We start from the raw sequence: 16,326 nt of genomic DNA, 5'->3' as shown, positions 1-16,326 counted from the left end.
GTTCGAGCCCCGCGTCGGGCTCTGGGCTGATGGCTGGGAGCCTGGAGCCTGCTTCCGATTCTGTGTCTCCCTCTCTCTGCTCCTCCCCCGTTCATGCTCTGTCTCTCTCTGTCTCAAAAATAAATAAAAAACGTTAAAAAAAATTTAAAAAAAAAAGCTGTAAAAGTAGCCTTTTCGCAATTTGTAATCTTTCCTTTCCTCCTGTCTTTTTTTTCAACAAGTGATATTAATAGGTGGTGACTCTAATAAAGTTACAATTGTAGAATTACCATTAAATTCCTTCTTTTATTCAATAAGTTTTTATGGAGCACCTTCCTATGTGGATGTGACAGGCACTGTTCTTGGCAAGGAGATCCAGCAGAAAACTACATAGACACAAGTTCTGCCCTCAGGAAGCTTAGACTCTGGTGTGCGATACAGATTATAAGCAAGATAGGCACATATATGACATCACAGATGGTGATAATTAACAAGAGGGAAAGTGAGGAGGAAACACCTACATCGGGGGAAATGTACCTAATCCAGTTTTGAATAACTGAGAAATTACTGCGCTTCCACCAACTCCCAGCCCTGACAGGAAGGAGGATCATTTTCCTCAGCTCATCCACTTGGATCCTTCCAATCCTGGTCATTTCCTGAGTTACCTTTCACCCATTGCTGCATGGGTGCAGAGACTTTCCAATATGTCTGTGACCTAATCTGGTATCTGCCTGAGTTATGCATGCCTTGTTTGCAAAAACTACATACTGCCAATTTGTTTGCCTTCGGGAATTTAGTTGGGCTCAGTGTTGGCTGGTGATGCCCATGGAAACCCAGTAGAAACATGGGAAGTTAGTTTGTTAGTAGATAAGGGCATAGACTCTAGAGAAAACTGCCTTGGCTCAAATCCCAGCTCTCGTTAGCTGTGTGACCACGGGCAATATACTCAGCTTCTCTGCGCTTCATTCTCTTCAGAACAGTCCTGACAAATTGTTTATTAAATAAAACAATACAAAGGAGACCACTTGGGGCATCTGTCCACCAGGGTTTCAAGTTTAGGTTGGGTTGAATGCTGTGGTTGACGCCACACCCCGTGCTCAGACACTGCAGGTAAACACCATTTTGTTTAGCACCTGGGAGTGACACTGGATTGAGTGAAGTTTTCTTTGAGACTTACAGAGAGGGGAGAGGCTGTACCTCCAGGGTATGCTGTGACTTCGAAAAGAAAACGGAGCCCCTATGTATCAGAAATGCTGCATTTGTTGTTTACTCTTTATTGTCATTTTTCTTCCAACAAAAAGTTAAGCTCCACGAGGGCAAGGATTGCCATTTTGTTTTGCTTTGACTTTGCTTTTTGTCGTGGTGGCTGTTTACAGATATATTCCGAGTGCCTAGAGTAGTGTTTGGCATATTGGTACACATCTAATACACGGCGTAAGTAAATGAACAAATGAATGAATGAATGAATGAATGAGAGTACATGGGTGAATTACAGTGTAAATAGAAGTCTCAGGAGTCGGGTTTAATTCTGGTTTAGTCACTAATTTCACCAGGGCTTTGTCACTTACCCATCTGTAAACCAGTTTCCTTTTTTTGGAACTTTTGTTGAATGCCAGTCTGTGAAAGGTAATCTCCTAGACTGTGAGCCTTCAGCAAGTTCACAATTGAGTAGCATAAATAGGAAAGGGGCATAAATAAATAACTAAGGTAGAAAAAGCTAGGTATTCTAAAAGAAAAAAAAAATAGGAAGTGGGAATTGTAAAGTGAGCAAGGGACCTGGAGAAATCAGAGATTTCTTCCTGGTCTTTTATCTTTTAGGGGTACTTGGGATGATTCAGGCCATCCTTCCGTGAAGTCTTCTTACACAAATCTTCGGAAAATTAAGATATTTGTCAAGCTTAGAAACCTTGTGAAACCCTGACAGACAATGCATGGGGAATTATAGTGAAACAGGATACCCTCGTGGATAAAAGCAAATAAACAGTGAGAGAGGACAGTTGTTCTCCAGGGGGGCTCTGATGAGATTCTGTAAGTCTGATTATTTTTTAGGTGATTCATATATATATATATATATATTTACATTTCCAGTTGTTTTGTTGCTTCTCAGAGTTATGTGTGTCATGTCATTTGTAGAAATACGTAAGATGGTTTGATATATGCATAGTGAGAATTTGTTTCTCTGACAATGATTACTTATATTTGTACAGAATAACATTACAAATGCATTACATCCAGATACCCAAAAGAAATTGCAGCTATAAATTTCATTTACCAGAAAAGTCGACATCAACAGTTCTTTATTTTTTACCATTTTTAGATTTAATCTTTATAATATTGAGGAAAAGATTGTCTGGTTTTTTAAAACCAATTCTACTGAAAGTCATTTATGATCATGATGATGCAAGTACTGTGAGTGAATTTTTTTATTTTAAAAAGCTGAGAAGTGTTCAATTTTGTATGTATAAAGTCATTGAGAAGTATAAAAATGAGAAAATAATAGCTTCTTGGTAATTAAAATTCTCTGGTTTGTTTGCTAAAGTGTCTCCAGTCTCATTATGAAGGGAAGAGAGTGGGATAGCATGGCAGTCTTGAATCATAACGATAACAGCCAGCATTTCCTGAGACCCACTCCTTGTCAGACTCTTCTAAGACTTTTGCATGTTTTAACCCATTAGATCCATAAAATAACCATGGGAAGTTGACTTGATTATCTCAATCACATAGATTAATAAATCCAATGAGAGGCATGAAGGGAATTGCAATCTTCAAGGTCAGGAAGTGGCTGGGCAGAAATTTGAAGCACGACCCCTCTTCCTCCAACCCCACAACCCTGAAGGACCCTGGACCAAGTGTGTTGACCCATCAGGCAAAGCGCAGTTACACAGTAATTGTAACCATGGCATCGATCCAGCCTCTGTCTCCAATGCTTTGGGGCTTGTCCCCATATGATTACCACAATTTTTTGATAATCATTACACTGTGGAGCTATGAGAAATCTCTGCTCCAAAAAAAGATAGTAGCTAAGATAAAGTTCAAATGCTTAATATTGGAGTCTTTCAACATTTTGTCTTATACGTCTTCATAATGTTAGGTTTAGATCTCATTATTTCTGACTCCCTGAGGGTTTTAAAGAAGTAAATGACTCAAACGCAGACAGGCGGATGAGGGGAAAGAAACATTTATTGAGCACATAATAGGGCCAGGCTTGTGCTAGAGCCTTCCCTGGCATTATCTCCAACAATATACAAAGTAATTCTGTTATTCATTTATTCATGAATTCATTCATTGGGGATAATGATGGAAATGAATTTCAAGTTGGAGAAGTGCAGACAAAAATGGGGTAGGGTTAGAGACTGGGGTGGGAGCTGAGGTTGGGCCCAAGGATGTGGAAAAGGATGGAATGGAGATAGCTTTGAGTTAGGGTGGAGATGGGATGATGTTGGGCACAGTGTTTGACCATGGGACATACTAAATATTTTACTGACTCATTGATTGTCTCTTTTCCCCTACTAGACTGTAGACTTCCGGAGGGCTCAGATTATTTCTTGTTTTCTTTACTATTGCATTTCCAGGGTCTAAAAAAAGGCTTGCTATATAGTGGATGTAAATACTTATTTACTGAATGAATGAATGCAATTTTCATAAGTATTCATTTTGCTGTGCCGGTCACTTCACTAGTGCTGGGGTGTCCGTGATAAAAAGAAACTTTCCTTGTTCTTAATAAACTTGCAGCTGAAGGTTGAACACATAGGCAGGATACTACCACTGATGTGAAAGGTACTGCTGTGAAGGAGGAATTCAAGAAACACTTGTGTGATCCTGTAAACCTAATCCAGTCCTGGAGGGGCTCAATGGCCTCCCTAGGAGAGGCAAGATCATCTAAGCTAAGACCTAAAGTAATATAGGAGCAGTCAAAAAATTGGGGGAAAGGTTGTTTCAGGCAAAGGACATAATAAGGAAGGGTTGTCAGGTAAAGGGTGCATGGCAGGTTCAGGGGACTGTAAGGTTGTCTTAATGTCCTTGTTTTAGTTTTGAGAAAATTGAAGGTCAGACAAGTAAAAATAGGGGCGCCTGGGTGGCTCAGTCAGTTAAGCATCCGACTTCGGCTCAGGTTATGATCTTGCTGCTCATGAGTTCGAGCCTCACCTCGGGCTCTGTGCTGGCTGCTCGGAGCCTGGAGCCTGCTTCGGATTCTGTGTCTCCCTCTTTCTCTGCCCCTCCCCTGCTCTCTCTTTCTCTCTTTCTCTCTCTCTCAAAAATAAACATTTAAGAAAAGTAAAAATAATTGTCCCCAAGTCACACTGAATCAAAAGTCCAATTCAGCTCTGTCTGCATTCAAATGTCAGCTTTTCCAATCTGCCATATGTATATGACCTCACAGACTGGAGTGTCCTCGTACCAAATGCCCTCCTCCTGCTTATGCGGCTTTAGCATTTGGAAAACATTAGTCTCATTTCTTACTATTTAACATATCCCTCAGAGAACCACAAAACCAATAACTTTTCTGTTTTTTTTTTTTTCTCACATAATATAGACTGGGACCAAGCAAAACGTACAGGAAGTTGTGTTTACTTTCTCAGGACTGCAGAGATTTATTGTATGGACTCATATGTCCATTTAATGAATGAAGCTTAAAGGGATAGAAAAATTCATGCACCATCCAAAACAGCTCATTTTCTCCGGGGGAAATAGTTTTTATGCAGGGATTATCATCCCTATCCCAAAAGAAGGAATTGCTCAATAATTGTTGGAGCAAATTCTGTACAGTCATACCTCAGAGATATTGTGGGTTTCGTTCCAGACTACCGCAATAAAGTGAATATTATAATAAAGTGAGTCAAAGGAATGTTTTGGTTTCACAGTGCATATATAAGTTATGTTTACACTATACTGTAGTCTATTAAGTGTGCAATAGCATTATGTCTGGGGGAAAAAAAACATGTCTATATCTTAATTAAAAATACTTTGTTGCTGGGAAGCCTGGGTGCCTCAGTCAGGTAATGATCTCACAGTTCGTGAGTTTGAGCCCCGCACTGGGCTCCACGTTGACCGCACAGAGTCTGCTTGGAATTCTCTCTCTCTCTCCCTCTCTCTCCCTCTCTCTCTCTCTCTCTCTCTCAAAATAAATAAATAAACTTAGAAAAGTACCTTGTTGCTAAAAAATGCTAACCATCATCTGAGGTTTCAGCAAGTCACAATCACTGATCAAGATCCTGTAGCAGATGTAATTGTAATGAAAACAGTTTGAATATTTTGAGAATTACCAAGATGTGACACAGAGACACAAAGTAAGCAAATGCCGTTGGAAAATGGTACCGGTAGACTTGCTTGAGGCCGGGTTGCCACAGATCTTCAATCTGTAAACAAATGCAGTATCTACAAAATGCAACAAAACAAGATATGCCTGTAATAAGCAGAGACTAACCGGTGGAAGTGTGGGCTTGCGTCCAGCCAGTATCATCTGCATATAGAGCACTCCTCCTGCATTACCTGTTAGCCAGCTTTGCCTTCTTCCGGAGACTTCCATTGGCTCTTGCCCATGGAACCACATTTTTTTTTTTTTTGAGTTGGAAATACAGTAAAAACTTGGATTGTAAGTAACTTGTCCTGTGAGTGTTCTACAAGACGAGCAAACATTTCTAATAAATTTTAACTTGATAAACAAACGATGCCTTGCAATACGAGGGGTTTGTGACGCCAGACATCACATGATCACAGCTGAGCCAATGGTTCCTGAAATTCACCTTGTTATACAAGTGCTTTGGATTAGAAGCATGTTTCCAGAGCAAATTAGGCTTGCAAACCAAGGTTCCACTGTATTTCTATCCTCTCATATTGCATTTCTGCTGTAACCATTACCACTCGTGTGCTCTAGACCTCCCTGCCTCCCCTTCATCTTTGTGTGCACAGGAGGAATCTCACAAAGGTAGACCACGGTGGACTTCATGTCTATAAAAGGCAGCCCCTTGTGTGGTGATCTGTTCTTGAAACCAACGTCCGCCGATGGCAGAAATTGCCTCTGACAAAATGCTACAAATAGGGCTGTTGTCAATATGGGGAGTAACCTGGTGGTGATTCAAGAGCTATCGTGGCAGTATTAACAAGACTCTTCAACACTCTTCTTGACCATGTTCTTCTATCTAGAAACAAGGTACCGAGGTTGGGAAGAATCTGAGTCTCAGCTTTAGCTCTGCAGTTCAGAATCCTTTAGTGTTTTTGAGCCTCAGTTTGCTGATCTGTGAAGTAGAGACAGTAATACTGGCCTTCCGACTTCATAGTGTTGTCATGAGGAACAAATGAGAAGATATGTGTGGACGTAACTTGTAAATCATAGACATTCCATAATTGTAAGCTGTTATTATTATTAATTATTATTATTATTATTATTATTGTTATTACCATTATTTTTATTATCATCCACGGCTTGCGATACAATTAATTGGGTGTTTTCATTGCAACTCACTATAACCAGCCATCCTTTCAAGCAGGAGGACTTGGTTCAATGATGTAGAAGTACATTGTGGAGTGCCTGGAGCACCTCCCATTTCACTTGAACTGCCTTCATTCACAAAGTGCAAAAGGGAAGGGGCGCCTGGGTGGCTCAGTTGGTTAAGCGTCCGACCTCGGCTCAGGTCATGATCTCATGGTTTGTGAGCCCCGCGTCGGGCTCTGTGCCGACAGCTCAGCACCTGGAGCCTACTTCAGCATAACAAATTTGTGAGATTAGGGGGCGCCTGGGTGGCTCAGTTGGTTGAGCGTCCAGCTCTTGATTTCGGCTCAGGTTATGATCTCATGGTTCATGAGTTCAAGCCCCGTGTCCGACTCCAGACTGACAGTGTGGAGATTGGTTGGGATTCTTTTTCTCCCTCTCTCTCTCTCCCTCTCTCTCTCTCTCTCTCTCTTTCTCTCTTTCTCTCTCAAAAGAAAGAAATGAACTTTAAGAAAATAATTTGTGAGATCAATACTATCCCTCAGTTTACACACAAGAAAACTAAGTCTCAGGAGCTTCCAGCAACTGGTCCAAAGTCTCAAAGATAGTAATTGGCAGGGCTTAGATTTGAACCATGCTTTGAGGGAAAGGAGGAAAATAATAGAAAGAATATATACTTTGTAGTAAGAAAGAGATGAGTTCGAATCCTGGCTTTACCACTCATCCAAGCAATATCTTGATTAACTCATACAATCCAGTTTATCCATCTGTATAGTGAAGATAATAATAATAATGCTAATAATAACAACTAACACGTATGCGAGGCTTTTGGGTAGGGATTTTTACATAGAGCTTACTGCGTCGAGTTCTCTTGATGTACTTTATGTATGTTAACCCACTTAATCTACACAACTATTTGACTGAGGTGCTAAACATTATGATCCTTATTTTACAAAAGACAAAACTGAAATACTCAATGATTAAGCAGCTTGCTCAAGGTCATACAGCTAGTAAGGAGCAGAGTGTGAATTCAAACCCAAGCACTCTGGCTACTAAATCTGACTCCTTAGCTACTAGCTGGCCTCTGCTCAAGATAATTCTATGCGGAACCGATGAGAGAACACATAAAGTGCACTGTTTGCTCACAGTAGGACATCATGATCATCATCACTTTTGCAGTCTGCAATACGGAGATGACTCTTCCAAGGGGGTGTCTTCTCTCCAAGAAGGGGTGATCTAGCCTGGGGACCTCTGACCATTGGCTCAACTACGAATGGCTCCTCACTCCTGTTATTCACCCAAAGTCTCCTCTCCCACCCTTTATATTGTCTTGGATAATGCCTGTCCGTGGAACAGACATTTGCAATTTTTCTGATTTAAAGGAAATCAAATTTGGGATGGGACCGTCCAGTCTCCATCGGTCTGTAGTAGGTAAATTGCCTACTGGGGGAAAAGTGGGTGATGACCTATGAGGAGATTAAAGTCAAAGCCTGGCATTTGAGGAGACCATCCATCAAGTGTGAAGTTAGCTGGATGGTATAATTGCTTAAAGATTTTATCATATATTGGGTTTTTGCTAATGGAGAGCTTAACTATAATCCCCTTAAATCGATTAGCCATTATTCCGGTTGTGAGGCCCAGTTGTTAAGAATGGTTCTCCTTTCCTTTGAGTTCGTCTTATCACAGAAATCTAAGAGATGAAGAGAAGTTCTATTTTTGGTGAGCAGTTAAATGCTTAGGAACAATGAGAGAAAATGCGAAAGGCTTGAAACCTTTAGATTAGATACAGCAGCTAATGAATTTGGAGGAAACACTGGAAGAGGGAACTAGTTGTGAGCTGAACAGAAAGATGATGAACTATATTGACTACAGAGAGCAGTCATGGTAGGTTACTACGAAAATATTTTCCAGACCTCCAGGCAAAGAGCACAGACTCAGTGAAGACAAATAACTCTCAGAGTCATTTTGCTATGTGGATCCATGAGGGAGCTACAACTTACAAACATTCTCTAATGGCCCCATTTTAATCTTCTTCCTCCCGAACACTGAATAAAAGAAGTAAAAGTCGGGGTTAAGTGACAAAGCGGTCTTTCATGATACTTTTGTGTGCATTTATCTTGACATATTGTTACCCCAAATTTAAGATGTAAACAAATATACAGTACACACACACACACACACACACACACACACACCTGTTTTAGCATTATTACATATCATATGAGCTGCTGGGTGCCCTTGGTGACATGTGGGAACATTATAGTAGTTTAATTAAGTATCATTGAAGATGTATTATGTTCAAGGCAGTAGGTTAATTACCTGACTGCATCAGAAAAGATGTCTGCAGCAGTCACTTTGATGCTCTTTCTAAACCTTACCTAATCAGTTACCAAATCCCACGGACTCTACTGAGTGGATCCCCACCCCTCCACACACCCCCTGTCATGGCCATCTCACTGCCTTCCAGTCGCCACCATCATCTCGGGCCTGCAGTACCACACCAGCTTCTCACCCACCTCGTCCCTTCCTTCACATAGCAGCCTGTCTCTCAAAATGGAAATCTCATCAGGCTGCTCCCCCATTGAGAACTCAGTTGCGCTCAGCATAATGCCCAAAGTCACCTCTTACCTCACAGGGCCCACCATGTGCTGCTCCGGCCAGCATCCCCGTGTTCCCTTGCCAGCTGCACCCTTCTCCAGTCCCACTGCTCTTGGATATTTCTTCACATGAGCCCCCCCGCCCCCTGCCCGCTGCTTTCCTGCCCCATAGCCCTCACATGTCCACTGCTTTTGCCCACACAGTGTTCCACCGTGGCCTCACCTGGCTACTCCCATTCTCCTTTGGAGCACTCTGTGTTTTTTGTTTGTTTTGTTTTGTTTTTGCCTGTGACTCTATCTTCAGAGTTCATTTACATACTTAGTTGTAGTATGTACAACATCCAAGTCCCACAAAAGCAAACTCACAAACCTTCACGAGGAGGTGGGAATTGCTGTATCCTCAGCGTCAAGCACAGTGCCCCACCCGTAGAAATGCTACATATTTGTTGAACGAGTAAACGAAAGAACTTACTATTCGCAGAGAGACTATTTGTGGCGAACATAAATCAGGAAGAAAGAGATAATGTGGAGTACAGATAACACAGCCATTCACTCCTTGCAGTGGGACTGGGGAAATCTCTGTAGATTAAAGTGGATTTTGAAGGATAAGCAAAATTAAGATACACAAAATAGAGGGAAATTCCTTCCCATTCAGAGAAAAGCACATGGCACTTTCAGAAATGGTGAAAAGGCGGGTAGAGCTCAAAGCTAAGGGACGGTGGTGGATATAGAGCTGGAAGGGAAGGGGAGATGGAAGGTGGCCTTGAATGCCACACCAAAAAGTTGGAGCAAGCCTGGAGATGAAAGGCTTCATTATCTTCGTGAGGGAGAACCGCATGACCCCAGATGATTACAGCAACACTTTATGGGTGGGTAAGAAAAATCTAGGCTAAAAAATTTAAGCCTGAACTAGAGAAACAGTGAGAAGAACAAAAGCCGGGAACAGATTCAAGAGATAGTGCAAAAATCAAGTTGTCTTTTCACATTGAAATCAAATACAAGTTTCCTATAAGAGGTTTTTTTCAGAACAACTGTAACTTCTCCCTTGTGAGTGATTTCATTCATTTGAAATGGCTCTTTCTAAATTTTATAGGAAATGAGAAAAAAAAGAGAGAGTGTGTGTTTGGTGGATTGTTTTTGTTGCAAGAGAGATGAACTTAACCCAACCAACTAATTTAGGAAAAATTGGGGATTTATGGGCTGTGGTGCCATATAAAGACCAATTTGCTGCGGGAGGCTCTCTTCTTGTCATCTTTCATGTTTGCTTTACTTTTGGTATCGGCTTTACCTTCTCAGACACGTACTTTCTGAGCTTTTTCTTGCAAAAGTTGTCATTGTGCTTCCTTTAGATGCCCTTAGAAAACTCCTAGAGGGAGGCGCCTGGGTGGCTCAATCGTTTGAGCGGCTGACTCTTGGTTTCTATTCAGGTTATGATCTCGTGGTTTGTGGGATCGAGCCCCATGTCCGGCTCTGTGCCGACAGCGCGGAGCCTGCTTGGGATTCTCTCTCTCCCTCTCTCTCTCTGCTCCTCTCCTGCTCGCGCATGTGTGTGCGTGTGTGTTCTCCCTCTCTCTCAAAATAAATAAATAAACATTAAAACACAAAAAAGAAAACTCCTAGAGAGGGGCTCCCAGCGACATGGTTGGGGAGCACATCCGCTCCTGGTGCCTCGAAGGTGTTCTGTGCCGGCTCCTCGTTAGAACCATAGACCTGACATTGTCTGCTGGGATGGATCTCTAAATAAAAAGGGGTTCCATTATAGAAGGAAGGAAAAGGTCTGGGGAGACAAAACAGTAGATGTCTATTACATACACCATGGGACACAGAGTATAAGAAATGTTGAATATTGTCAATATTTGGGGACCACAGATCAAGCATGGCTGTTCACATAGCTCTTCCTTGGATTCATTCATTTGTCTTATAATAACCCAAAATATCATCTCCAGCATGCCCTGTTTGCAATTTGAAGAAAATAGAGAACTTTGTTTTTTCCATCTTAGGGATCTTGGGCTTGGTTAACTGAAAGGTTATGTTCTTCTAATGAAGTTGGAGAGCACTCTTTTCATTCCAGAAATAAAAGAATATTTGTGTAGAAAAGGAAATAGCTGAACACAATGTTTTTGCTTCTTCTGAGCCTACCTTGCTTCATGGTTGAACAATGTCCTAGATAGCCAAGGGGAAATAAATAAATGGAACCAATATTTGTCTTAAGAAATTTAAACAAAGCAAAACAAATACCCATTACAGTTCTGGGAATCGAACCCAGTTTGACACACCCTAATGGCTTCATTAAGTCTTTGTTCCAAGTGAGTTCAACATAATCCATTAAAAAAACACACACACACAGATGAATATGGGTTAACTGCTTAATAGTTCGTCTTATATTTCCTGTAACTACCTTACATTATTTATTTTATAATAGTAAAATAGGGTTCGACAGCTGTGGATTTGAGCAACTATAATCTGATGGCAGATCATTTAAAGCATATTATATTTAAAAAAGATATCTTGATATTCTTAGGAAATCAAAGCCACTAAAATATGAAATTACAGTGCATTAAGAACATTCAAATTATATTTTTATGGATTATAAATTGTAAGATTTTTACAAAGCCTCTGGGGAATTGTAGAATTTGCATTGGAAGCCACTCTGTAGAATTCCATAAAACATTTTAAAGGTAGGAATTTTCATGGGTCACTAAGGACTTCTGTAGAGCCCCATAAAAGTGCAATTTCTATAAAATATTATATTAATACATTTTAGTTTATTTATCTTTGTGCCTTTCCTCCAGCTATAACCTAACAATCATCTCATCTTTTATTTTTTATGTTACTTTCTTATGGTTATATTCATGTATAAATCTGTACATTCGTTATATTTCACGTGGCCTTTTGAGGACCATGTTATCCAAAAATAATATTTGAAATGGCACCGAGAAACATTTTTGTGAAGCCAGCAACCAACAGTGCCATGGGTTGAGAGCAGGTTGAAATGGAGACTTCCAAACATTTCTAAATAAGATTACATAGCAACAAATTTCATGACAGCCTCTATAATTAAAAAAAAGTAAGAACCTTTTGGCAAGCATTGCATTCCTGGTTCCCCCCGTGTGTAGCCCAGGTTGGCTGGTGAAAGCATACCTTCTCATGTGCTATTATACCTATAATCTGTCTTTAAATAACCCTTATCCTTCTTATTTGAATACAGTGGATCAAATTAAACAGACCTAATTATGCCTGGAAAAACTGTACAGTTTGGGAGTAGTTGAGCTAGGAAGGTATATTAGTTCACTAAGGCTGCTATAACGAAGTAGCACGGACTGGGTCGTTTAAACAACAGGGATTTATTGTCTCAGTTCTGGAGGATAGAAGTACAAAATCATGGTGCCAGCAGGGTTGGCTCCTTCTGAGGGCTGTGACCAAAGGGTCTGCTTCTGGCCTGTCTCCTTGGCTTGCAGCTGGTCATGTTCTTCTGTCTCTTTGCATTGCCTTCCCTCAGTTTGTCTCTGTGTTTGAATATCCCTTATTATAAGGACACCAGTTATACTGGGTTAAAGCTTCCCCTTAATGACCTCATTTTAACTTGATTACCTCTGTAAAGACCTTATCTGCAAATACAGTCATATTTTGGGGGTACCAGAGGTTAGGATTTAAACAGGAATTTAATCCATAATAGATAGGTTGACCTTACTGCCTGGCCGTGCAGAGAATGCTCAAAAATGTTGTTTCCATTATTCTCATGGACAGTGGTTAAGAGTACAGGTCCCAGGGCTGGAGGCCTGGATTGAGGTATTGCTTCTGACACTTGTTACCTGTGTGACGGAAACTAATACTTAACCTCCCATGATCTCAGCTTCCACCTTTGTACACTAGGGGTGAAAAAGAACCCGCCTCAAGGGGTGTATTGGTCTACTTCAGTATTTGTAATTTGGATATGCCTCAAGGGACTTTGGATGAAAGGTACTACGTACAGTGGCTAAAATCTGACTATATTTAGAAAATTAGTGGCAGACTCAACCACTAGTTCCCTCCCCCCACCCCAGGAAGTACATATAAACAATTCTGATTCCATCTGTGACTTAAAAAGTATTTTGTGCACGCAAGACTGGATCAGAAGTTAATTAGACTAGAAATTCTAGTCTAGATTCTACTACTTCTCTGTGTCTGTTATCCTTCTGCACAGAACAGGATGCCTGGCTTGGGGTTGATATTTTGTCATTTAGACCTGAGAAACAATGGCTACCCTTCAGACATGCCCACTGGTTGCCTGTCATCAGACAAGAGCATATGAGGAGGCAGCGCCCAGGCTCTGATCTTGCCTCATTTATACTATTTTATCGATAAAATTTTATTAAAATATAAAATCTCTAGGGGTGCCTGGGTAGCTCAGTTGGTTAAGCGTCTGACTTCAGCTCAGGTCATGATCTTGCTGTTTGTGAGTTCCAGCCTCGAGTTGGGCTCTGCACTGACAGCTTAGAGCCTGCAGCCTGCTTCAGATTCTGTGTCTCCCTCTCTCTCTGCCCCTCCCCTGCTTTGTCTCTCTCTCTCTCTCAAAAATAAATAAACATAAATTTTTAATATAAAATGTATAAAATGTTTTTAGAAAAAAAAACAGAAAAGATTTTCAGGTCCCAGGTAATAATCTTCTTCATTCAAGTACTAGCTTGAACTACGGTGAAACTTACAGTAGTTGACCTACAATGATTGCCGCTTCATGGTTAAGTGGGATCACTTTCTTTTAGTGGCCAAGGGACAAAAAATGGTTTCAGCCCCAGCTGTATGTTAAGGGGAAAATATATGAACATGAACTATCACTGTTGTGTTTGAAACATCTTCAGATTTCTACATATTGTGAAAAGTATTTCTGTGATCAAGACGAACCTGAATTAGTAAGGATGAAATGGCAAACACACACACACACACACACACACACACACACACACACACACGTAGTTTTTAGAGGATCTTTTCAAGAAGAACTTAAGCTGTGCCTAGAAGCTTGAGCAGCATCACACCCCATCCAGGAAAGAACCTTGCACATGTTGTCTGGGAACGTGTGACCTGTAGATGCTGAGGGCTGTGCTGATGCGTGTCTCATATCCACCTGTGCCTGGTCTCATGGGCACAGACCCTACACAGTCTTCTGCTCTGACCTGGTCAGTCCATGAGAATGGACCAGGAGAATACAGGCTGGTTGAGTTGTTGTGAACCTTGTATTTTGGGTGCTTTTCCTGGTTTCCAGATAATTTCCAGATTAGCTCTGGGCCTGGATATCAGCCTACAGCTGTGTGTGAAAGGGGCTAGGATCGCACTGAAGTATGAGTAGCCAGAACTCCGCAACATATGGGCACGATCACATCATTGCTATCTCAGCGGTGCTTATGAGGTCTGTGGGGACACAGGGAGCAAAAGAAGAGAGCAAAGGCAATAGTAGCAAACTGACTTTTACCATAATCCACAGTTAGACGTCTTCAGCACCGTGGTAGGTGGGAGTGCTGCCTTCCAGAGTGAGTGCAGTTACATAAGGCTAAGTATATGTGGGAAGGAAACACCCTGCATTGTGCCCACAGGACCTCTGCAGAATTTGCCATCCTGTTACCCTAATGTCCTTAAAAGATGCCGATTCACGTACAGCAAGGGAGAGTAACAGTGTCCCTGTAATTGACACTGATCTAATGGCTTGTCCTTGACATGCCATGATCCTTTCTGAACCATGGCATCAGGGCACATTTTAGCCAACATTGTTCCTAGGATGCTGGTTATTAGCGGGGCAGCTGGGGAGGCCAGTGGCGGCAGAGCTGGCTTCCTGGGCGTGTGGCCCGAGCGGTCCCACAGAGCCCTGTGCTTAGAAAGGTCCCGTGCCGGGTTTAATGCTGTACTGTCTCCATCTGAAGATTCTTTTTTGTTGTTGTTTTTAAGTTTATTTATTTATTCTGAAAGAGACAGAGACTGCGTGAACAGGGGAAGGGCAGAGAGAGAGGGAGAGAGAGATTCACAAGCAGCCTCCACACTGACAGAGCCGAGCCTGGTGCGGGGCTTGAACTCACAAAACCATGAGATTATGACCTGAGCCGAAACCGAGAGTTGGCTGCTTGACTGACTGAGCCACCCAGGCGCCCTTCCATCTGGAGAGTCTTAATTTTTTACCAAGGTCCTCACATTCTCCTTTTCCACTGGGACCTGCAGATGATGTTGCTGATGCTGACTGACAGGCACCGAGGCTCCCCGGGCACCATGTCTAAGGAGGTGTGAGAACCTGAACAAATGCTAGAAGCCTTGTTTATGGAATTGAAATGAATCTCAAAGATGAGACATATGGATAATGCAACTTGGAAGGCTGTACGAGAGCGATGGTTTGTGGAAGCTTCACAGAAGAGCTCACGGGGGGGGGGGGGGGAAGGAAATATGGTCAAGGTATCCACAAAACCCATCAGAAAGGACTGCTGTCAGCAGGACCCCCTCGAGCCTGCTCTCCTTTCTCAACAAGTAGCAGTCAGACTGCCCTGGTGCCCTCAGCTTACAGTGGACTCTCCTGCTGCCCTGCCCTACTGTCTGTAGCCTCCATTCTTGCTAACCATGCGGCAGATGTTTGATGCCAAGAGAATAAAAATGGCGCTCTTGTCCCTCTTCCTATGCAATAATGACTGTTTACCCAAGCTCCGTTGTTCCCTAGACTTTTTTTTTGTAAGTTTATTTATTTTTGAGAGAGAGAGAGGGAGACACAGAATTCGAAGCAGGCTCCAGGTTCCGTGCTGACAGCTGAGCAGTGCTCGAACCCACGAACCGTGACATCATGACCTGAGCCAAAGTCGGACTCTCAACCAACTGAACCACCCAGGTGTCCCTTCCCTAGACCTTCTTGAGGCTTCCAGAGAAAGGTGAAGAAGGCTGGACATTATAGATGTATGATAGAGACTGGTGAAATCCTCTCTAACTGTTTATCCCAATGAAAGCTATCGTGTAGTACAAACCTTATGAAATGACTACATAATTATATAATTAATCCTCTCTGGGGCGGCAGTACACTGAATAATATTAAGCCATCACAGGGCAGTTTCATTTTCATTCCTTTCAATAGGCAAGCTATGTACTTCTTCAAAAAATGTATACCACTTGATTTGGCAGATGACCACCCCTCTATTTTAAAATGAAATAAATATCAAAAAAGTCATCAGTCTGGTGTTTTCACAAAACTTTGATTTCATGGAATGCTTTCTTTGCCAAGAATCATAAGTTTTTGAAAGAACAGTTACTTGGAAATGCGGAAAACCCTCTTCAAACAACTCTTCAAGGAAAAAAAAAGAAAACAAAATGTGTAGA

Source organism: Neofelis nebulosa, chromosome 8 (genome assembly GCF_028018385.1).
Source record: "Neofelis nebulosa isolate mNeoNeb1 chromosome 8, mNeoNeb1.pri, whole genome shotgun sequence".
In the NCBI taxonomy this organism is placed as follows: Eukaryota; Metazoa; Chordata; class Mammalia; order Carnivora; family Felidae; genus Neofelis; species Neofelis nebulosa.
The sequence above is the reverse complement of the archived record's forward strand: the minus strand, read 5'-3'. Positions refer to the sequence as shown.